This window comes from Amblyomma americanum, chromosome 3, assembly GCF_052857255.1.
Source record: "Amblyomma americanum isolate KBUSLIRL-KWMA chromosome 3, ASM5285725v1, whole genome shotgun sequence".
Classification (NCBI taxonomy): domain Eukaryota; kingdom Metazoa; phylum Arthropoda; class Arachnida; order Ixodida; family Ixodidae; genus Amblyomma; species Amblyomma americanum.
Genome location: NC_135499.1, coordinates 73,739,885 through 73,746,844, shown reverse-complemented (window position 1 = coordinate 73,746,844; position 6,960 = coordinate 73,739,885). Strand labels below are relative to the sequence as shown.

Here is a 6,960-nt window from a genome sequence, read left to right as displayed (position 1 = left end):
TTCTGCTATCATCGTCATGACGTGTCGCTCATCTTATATAACCATGTGTAAAGTATATAAGCCTGGCCACTAAGCGAACGCGTTTAGTTGAACCCTGTCTTTCGCTGCCCTCGTATCTTTGCTGCCGGCGTTCGGCCTAGGCCTCGTTAGGCTTACCTGGAAAGGATACCATGAGCCAGCCCACCAGCACGGCTTCCTCCGGCCAGCGTCGCGGCTCCCTCTGGTAAGTGCATTATACCTTCGTTTTGCCATTGCTAGGACTGCGCTCACTTTTTCCATGTGCATTTTCGTCCTGTGTATTCTATACTGAGTCGCGTTTCTGCTGTCTTGGGCACAGCCAGCGCACGCGACTGTTTTCGTGTCTCTCGAGCGAATTCTCACGGCTTCCTGCCCAAAGCTCAGATGTACTAGAGACATTACCGCAGGTACTTTGTGTTGCGCTCGTCTGGCGTTAGTGGCATTGTTGAGATGTTCGAGTCTTCGCGGGAAGTGCAACGCGTTTCGAACGCCGCCTTGTTTTTACGCTCCCGCCCTTAACCCACTCGCTCCCTTAATGGACGACAGTGCAGGGGCGCGATTACGGATCAGTCTCAAAAAACTGTCTCAATATTGAGACAGTGACGTCAAAATGACGACACCGAGAAATGCCGACCGCCGAATCGGCCAATGCGGAGCAAGGAGGCGGTGGGCTCCGCCCCGAAACCACTATTCGCACGACAAGGGACCGTAGACTAATGTTTTGCAGTAAAGACGCAGTGAATAAAAACGAGTAATGTTTTATTTTGCTAAGTAACTATATTTCAAACCCAACAGCAGCAAGCAAAAGAAGCAGTGTTTTCATTTTTGCAATAAAGTTTGCTGTTCAGTCACTTTTCTTGCCGCCAAGGTGTGCTGTCAGCGGTACAGCGTGAACATGTTAGTCTGAAAGTGAACAAAAACGCAATTAAGAAAACAAGTAATGTTTTATTTTTGTAGAAAACTGTGTCGCAACCTCAACAACACGAGGGAAAATTAGAGGCATTCTCAGTTTTGCAATTAAATTTGCTGCAGGTTAACTTCTCTTGCCATGAGGGCGCGCTGGCAGTGGCATAACGTGAACATGGCGGCTTGCAAGAAAACAGCTGATTCCATGGCTAGTTCCTGTTTTTTCGCGTGTCGTCTAAAATCAAGGTACTTTGCGGATGTCTTAAGTGCGCAGAAAAATCTGATTGAAGGCAGTGAATGCTACGGGCCTGCCGAGATCAACTTACATGCATCGCTCGGCTCGAAAATCGACGAAGACAACTTTAGTCTGTGTTCTCGGTCGGCGCCTATCGATCACCGAGTGACGTGTGGTTCTGTTTATTTTCTTTAGAAAATACCAGAAAACCATGAATCATCACATAGAAGCAACTGCCGACAGACAGGTGCAGCTGCTGATAGCTTGCAATCTCGGTGCGGGAAACGAGAGCCGACACGGCCTGCCTCTGTGGCAGCACTCTTCTGTCTCGTAACCAAGTGTTTGCTGCCCACATCGGGCTAAGCACTTGATGTTCCGTTTGTATTTTTGTAGCTACGTTCGGTTTATGTTCAGTTGTTGCCGTAGTTTCTTTTTTTTCCTGTGCAAGATGCAGAAATTGTGATGTTTATGCTCCACTTTGTTTAGAGAGAAAGGGAGCACTTGACTTGATAACTTTGCTATTGTCACCGAGGAGAGAACGAGCTTGTTCCATTAACGTTATTTACTGATCATGTAGTAGATCCAGGGTCAACCATGAAAGAAGTAGTTTGCTTGTATAGAGGCTAATTGCAACTGGGCAGAAAGTTGAGCAAGTTTGTTGATGTTTGCTGGTACACAGCGCTTGAATTGCATATGATCCAGGGCAGTGCGGTAGGTAGGACAGGGCAGTGATGTGTAATATTGTATTTTGCTCAGCAGGCGGAGTGATGTTGGTATAACTGGGTTTGGTGAGGGCAGTGTTTAAAGGGCTTTAAATACTTTGCATAGCTTCTAACATGCACTACCTTTCAGGTCGGAAGACCACTTGTTTTTTTTTTAAATTATGGTCCATCATATCTGAGACACCCTGTATACAGGCCACTCCAGTTTGAAAGGGAACAGCCAGTTGAAAATGACTAGGAACTTAAATACCTACACGAAAAGTAGCTTGAAAGCAGTTGCACTTATCACACATATTATATGATAGCACAAGGAGCTTGTCCGGCCATTCGGCATTGTCACCGTCTCGTGTCATCATGGACAAGACTTCATAGCCCTGTGTTACGCAAACCAAGCTAGGTGTCAGTTATGGGGCAATAACCGAGTGCTCAAAATTTCCCACAATGGAGCTGCCTGTATATTCTTAGAGCTGTAGACCATTTCCAGTAACGGTGTTGCATGATTTGTGATTGTAAACTAACCTCTAATCACACACCATCTCCTTGATGATGTGTCTGTTACACATCTTTGTCTATCAGTGAAGATGTTCTAGTCATTCAGCAGTCATTGTAGCCACTGCACCTTACAATCTTTATTATGCATTGTTGTACAGCGGTTTCCTTGCAGTAGGTACAGCTTTTAGCACAGAGCGAAACCCCTAGCCGCACACCATTACGCTAAAAGCTTAGCTTTGGTATTTACACTACTTATATGTGCCAAAATGTTTTGTAGTCCGGAAAATGCATCATGTACACTGTACTATGCCATATTTATTGTACAGGTAGCCTCTGTATGAAAGAAAACATGCACTTTGAACTCAATTTTTCAGATTTTTTTTCTTAACTGCACTCAGAAATGCCATACGGTAATTGTACATTAAGGTAAAATATGCTTGTATGTACACTGCCTTTTCTGCAATAGAAACACTCGTGTCAAATGCTGTGCCTAAAAAATAAACGCGCTTACTGAATGTATGATGCAATAAAAAACAGGTTTTTGATTCTAACAAGCATCACAAATATTTCATGCCTTATTCCAGCACTACACGTTTGGTTCATGCATGTTCGTCACACAGATAATGACCACAGGCACTCCACCAAGCTGGAAGGAGACAGCAGAGAAGGGGCAGGTGGTCTGACATAAGCATTGACAAAAGAGAGTTCAAAATGATGCTTTTCAGAAATTGGGCGAGCTGCTTCAACACCTTTTCCGTCTTCAGGAAGAGACTGTGCAACATGCTGCTGAGGGACTGGAAGATATACTAGCAAACATACTGAAAATGAAGTGGCAGCCGGTGGGGGGCACTTGTTTGTCACTGCTGGCTTCTCGCTGCACACAGGTTGGCCAAGGGCACAACCACATCACACAATTGCTCACACACTTGCAGATGTGTGTTGTGCAATGACACAAGGAAATGACAGTGGCAACAGGGGAAGAGTGCCTGATATGACTCTCTATGCCAGCATGGTGAGTCGTCTCTGGACGCTAGATTTTCCATCGCAACTGCCGCTGCACCATCCCTCGGTACGCCTTCCTCTGGAGACGGGTCGTCCTAGAGAGGCCAAAAGTACAGCACCGCATGCTCTTCTCAGGAGGCAGGTGATGAGGGATCCTGTCAGTACGAGGCAGCCACCATTTAGAGGTGGCCCGTTGTTATCTGGGTCAGAGGCAGTGTCGCCTGCACAATCTGCTGATATGGGCACATCCAAACAGAGGCTGTGAAGTGCGGCACGTGCGGTGATGATGCGCACTGTCCACATCCACTGGCACTGGTGCATCCGGTGCCCTTGAAAGCAACGGAAGCAGCTCTTCGGCACACCAATACAGCGCTCAGCCACAAATTGTGTGAAAGCATGTGGCGTGTTGTACAGGCCTTCTGCTGAGTCAGGTCTGTAATGTCATGCAACTGGTGCAGGCAGCCATGGCTCCAGTGGGTAGACATAGTCTCCTGCATAACAAAAAATGATGCAGCTAAGCATGTCCTTTCTCAGTGATCTCAACAGCATTACAGGACACTCTGCTATACAGTAGAAGACTCACGCCAAGTAGCCCACATCCAGGCTTTGCTGAATATGACATTCAAGAGCATACATACATGCAGGATTTAGATGTATAAGTGAGCACTACTGTAAGGTCAGTCTTTTACCACCATATTCATATAAATGATGCTCTATGATTGCCTACAAAACACAAGCACTGTCAGGTGCATTTTGCTTTGGTTTCTTCAACAGGAAAGGCTATGCATTTCAACAATGTAATATGTGTCCTGTGTTTCTGCTGCAATTATAATTAACAAAAGGAAAGGGTGGCAATACACTGTATCATACTGTAAAGTGTCTGCATTTGTGTAACTGTTCAGACTGATTCTTGTGGCTTTAGCAGATCCGGCCAAATGCATAGTGCTGGAGCTCAATAGATGTGACTGAGTTCGCCCGACGGGTGACACGGCTATTTTACTGCTTACCCAGAAAAAAAATCACCGTCGTCCAGCAGGCCTTCCTCCGCCTCGGAATGCCGCCAGACAAACGCGTCGCGGAAGGATCCGGGTCAGCGCTAGTCCACGGCCAGGATGCACATGTTCGCGCCACAGATCTGAGAAAAAACAAGCACAGCCCGTACTCACTCTCGCTGCCGAGGCCCGCACTTGTAGCTCATGCAATTGTAGCACTTGAACTCATGCGGTCAAAAACAGTGGCCGAGGTATACTCACTATTACGTCCGCAGCGTAGAACCGCTTGCGGCTCGTTCGCAGCACTGCCCCCAGACTCCTTGATAGTGATGAGTGCCCAATCGACACACCCGACGACGCCGGAGATGCTGCCGCGGCGAACGTTTAGGCAAAGGACACCCTCCTTCGCCGCCGCCTTCTCCTCGGGTCTCCTCGGAAAGCGAACACCCCCCTTCTGTGACCCAACGTTGGCATTGGTCTCCGCTGCCAGCCGCAAAGGCTTGTTCACAGTCGGTTGGGCTGCGCCGACGTTTTCTTCATTTCCAACGGCGCCTTGAAACCCACCGGAGGCGAAGAAGCGCAGCGCGCACAGCACCTTTTCCAGTCTCAAAAAATCGTCTCAATCTGCCCGCATAATTAGATGGCCAACGTCACCACTTCTGCGCCATTTACGACGTCAGTCAGTGACGAAAAAAATCAAAACGGCCGCCGACCAATAGGAGAGAGGCAAATGATACACTTTTTGAGACAGTTTCGATTGAGACTGATCCGTAATCGCGCCCCAGGACGCGACAGCGTGTTGCAGCGTTGCCAAGGGACCCATGGAACGCCATCGTCCGTTCGGCGTTGCACCTTGCCCGGACAATTTAAGGAAAGGAAACATGTCTTGGTGAACACGCGGGCCACGCCGTAAGGCAAGGAAATGAAAATAAAATTGGCTTTAAGGGAAGGAAACGACGCTTGTCTCACGTGTCTTTGTGGACACCAAAACAGCTCCGTAAGTGAAGGAAAACCACCCTTCTAAGTGACCGCCCTATTCACTAGACGCGCCTTTATTCATTCCAAACCATCGCGCTGGGGTGGCGGAGAGGTTAGCGTGCTCATCTCGCTCTCCGGAGACCCTGGCTCGATTCCCCGACTTGACCAATTTCCTACTCGGTTTTATTTATTAATGCATCTGAAATTCTTCGCTTACGGCCACTGCCGCCGACGACACAAGATTGTCTGCTACACGACACGGAGTCGTAAACGGTCCCGCGTTAAGCTAGAAGACAAGTGCCGCATGAAACTTAAATTAAAATTGGTTTTTGGGGAAACGAAATGACCAGCCGCGGTGGCTCAGTGGTTAGGGCGCTCGACTACTGATCCGGAGTTCCGGGGTTCGAACCCGACCGCCGCGGCTGCGTTTTTATGGAGGAAAAACGCCAAGGCGCCCGTGTGCTGTGCGATGTCAGTGCACGTTAAAGATCCCCAGGTGGTCGAAATTATTCCGGAGCCCTCCACTATGGCACCTCTTCTTCCTTTCTTCTTTCACTCCCTCCTTTCTCCCTTCCCTTACGGCGCGGTTCAGGTGTCCAACGATATATGAGACAGATACTGCGCCATTTCCTTTCCCCAAAAAACCAATTATTAATTATTATTAAACGAAATGGCGCAGTATGTGTCACATATCGGCGGACACTTGAAACACGCCGTAAGGCAAGGGATAATGGAGGGAGTGAAAGAAGAAAGCAAGCAAGAGGTGCCGTAGTGGAGGACTCCGGGAAAATTTCGACCACCTGGGGATGTTTAGCTTGCACTGACATCGCACAGCAGACGGGCGCCTTAGCGATTTTGCCTCCGTCGAAACGCAGCCGCCGTGGTCGGGATCGAACCCGGGAACTCCAGATCAGAAGCCGAGTGCGCTAACCACTGAGCCACGCGGCGGGTTATTACAGAGCACAAAAGCCAATATTTTTTGCTCAAGAAGCGTACTTTTCAACAGAAATATGTTTTCTAAAAAATGTGCATGAACATTTGAAGAGGTTTTTTCACAGCATTTAGGAAAACATAACATTTTATTAGCATCGTGTGCTGTTGCTTTTTCTCTACTATGGCTTTTGCGCTCTACTTTTACTCCGAAGTCGTCTGCGCGCGGGGCGCACCATGGCTACGGAATGGGACTAATGGGACATACCAGTAACACCGCTCTGTGCTCCCGAAAAAATCTGACAGTCGCGCATCAAGTAGCTCATCGCCCCACGATGAGTTGAGCACACATGGTGGCTCAGGTGCAGCGCCGCCAGCTTTCCTTCTTGTTAATAGTCAGAAAGTCTGTGCCTTAGCGTTTCGCCTCCATCGAAACGCAGCCACCGCGGTCTCGTGCTTTTCGATAAAGGCGAAGCGCTAAGGCGACCGCTGTTAGGCTTTTGGCGTTCCCCAAGGCCACGCTTATTCTACTTTATTTATTTTTTAGCACGGCGCCGTTGCTAGGCTCGTTGCTATGCGTGGCGTCACCGCAACGAGCACGTGACTACGCTGAGTGAGCAGACCAACCACACTCCCTTCACACGCTCGCCAGAGCCGAAGCCGCGTCCGAGTGAGGGCGGTCGGT

At 48.6% G+C, this 6,960-nt stretch overlaps 1 long non-coding RNA gene across 1 annotated transcript; it reads right to left on the bottom strand.

Annotated features, from left to right (window-relative positions):
- Nucleotides 1-3,670: 3,670 nt before the first annotated feature.
- LOC144123061 (uncharacterized) lies at nucleotides 3,671-4,912 on the bottom strand. The gene is made up of 3 exons (XR_013312987.1): nucleotides 4,629-4,912; nucleotides 4,383-4,510; nucleotides 3,671-3,866 (listed from the first exon to the last, which is right to left on the bottom strand). It is a non-coding gene; the product is annotated as an uncharacterized LOC144123061 (long non-coding RNA).
- Between the last annotated feature and the right edge of the window lie 2,048 nt (nucleotides 4,913-6,960).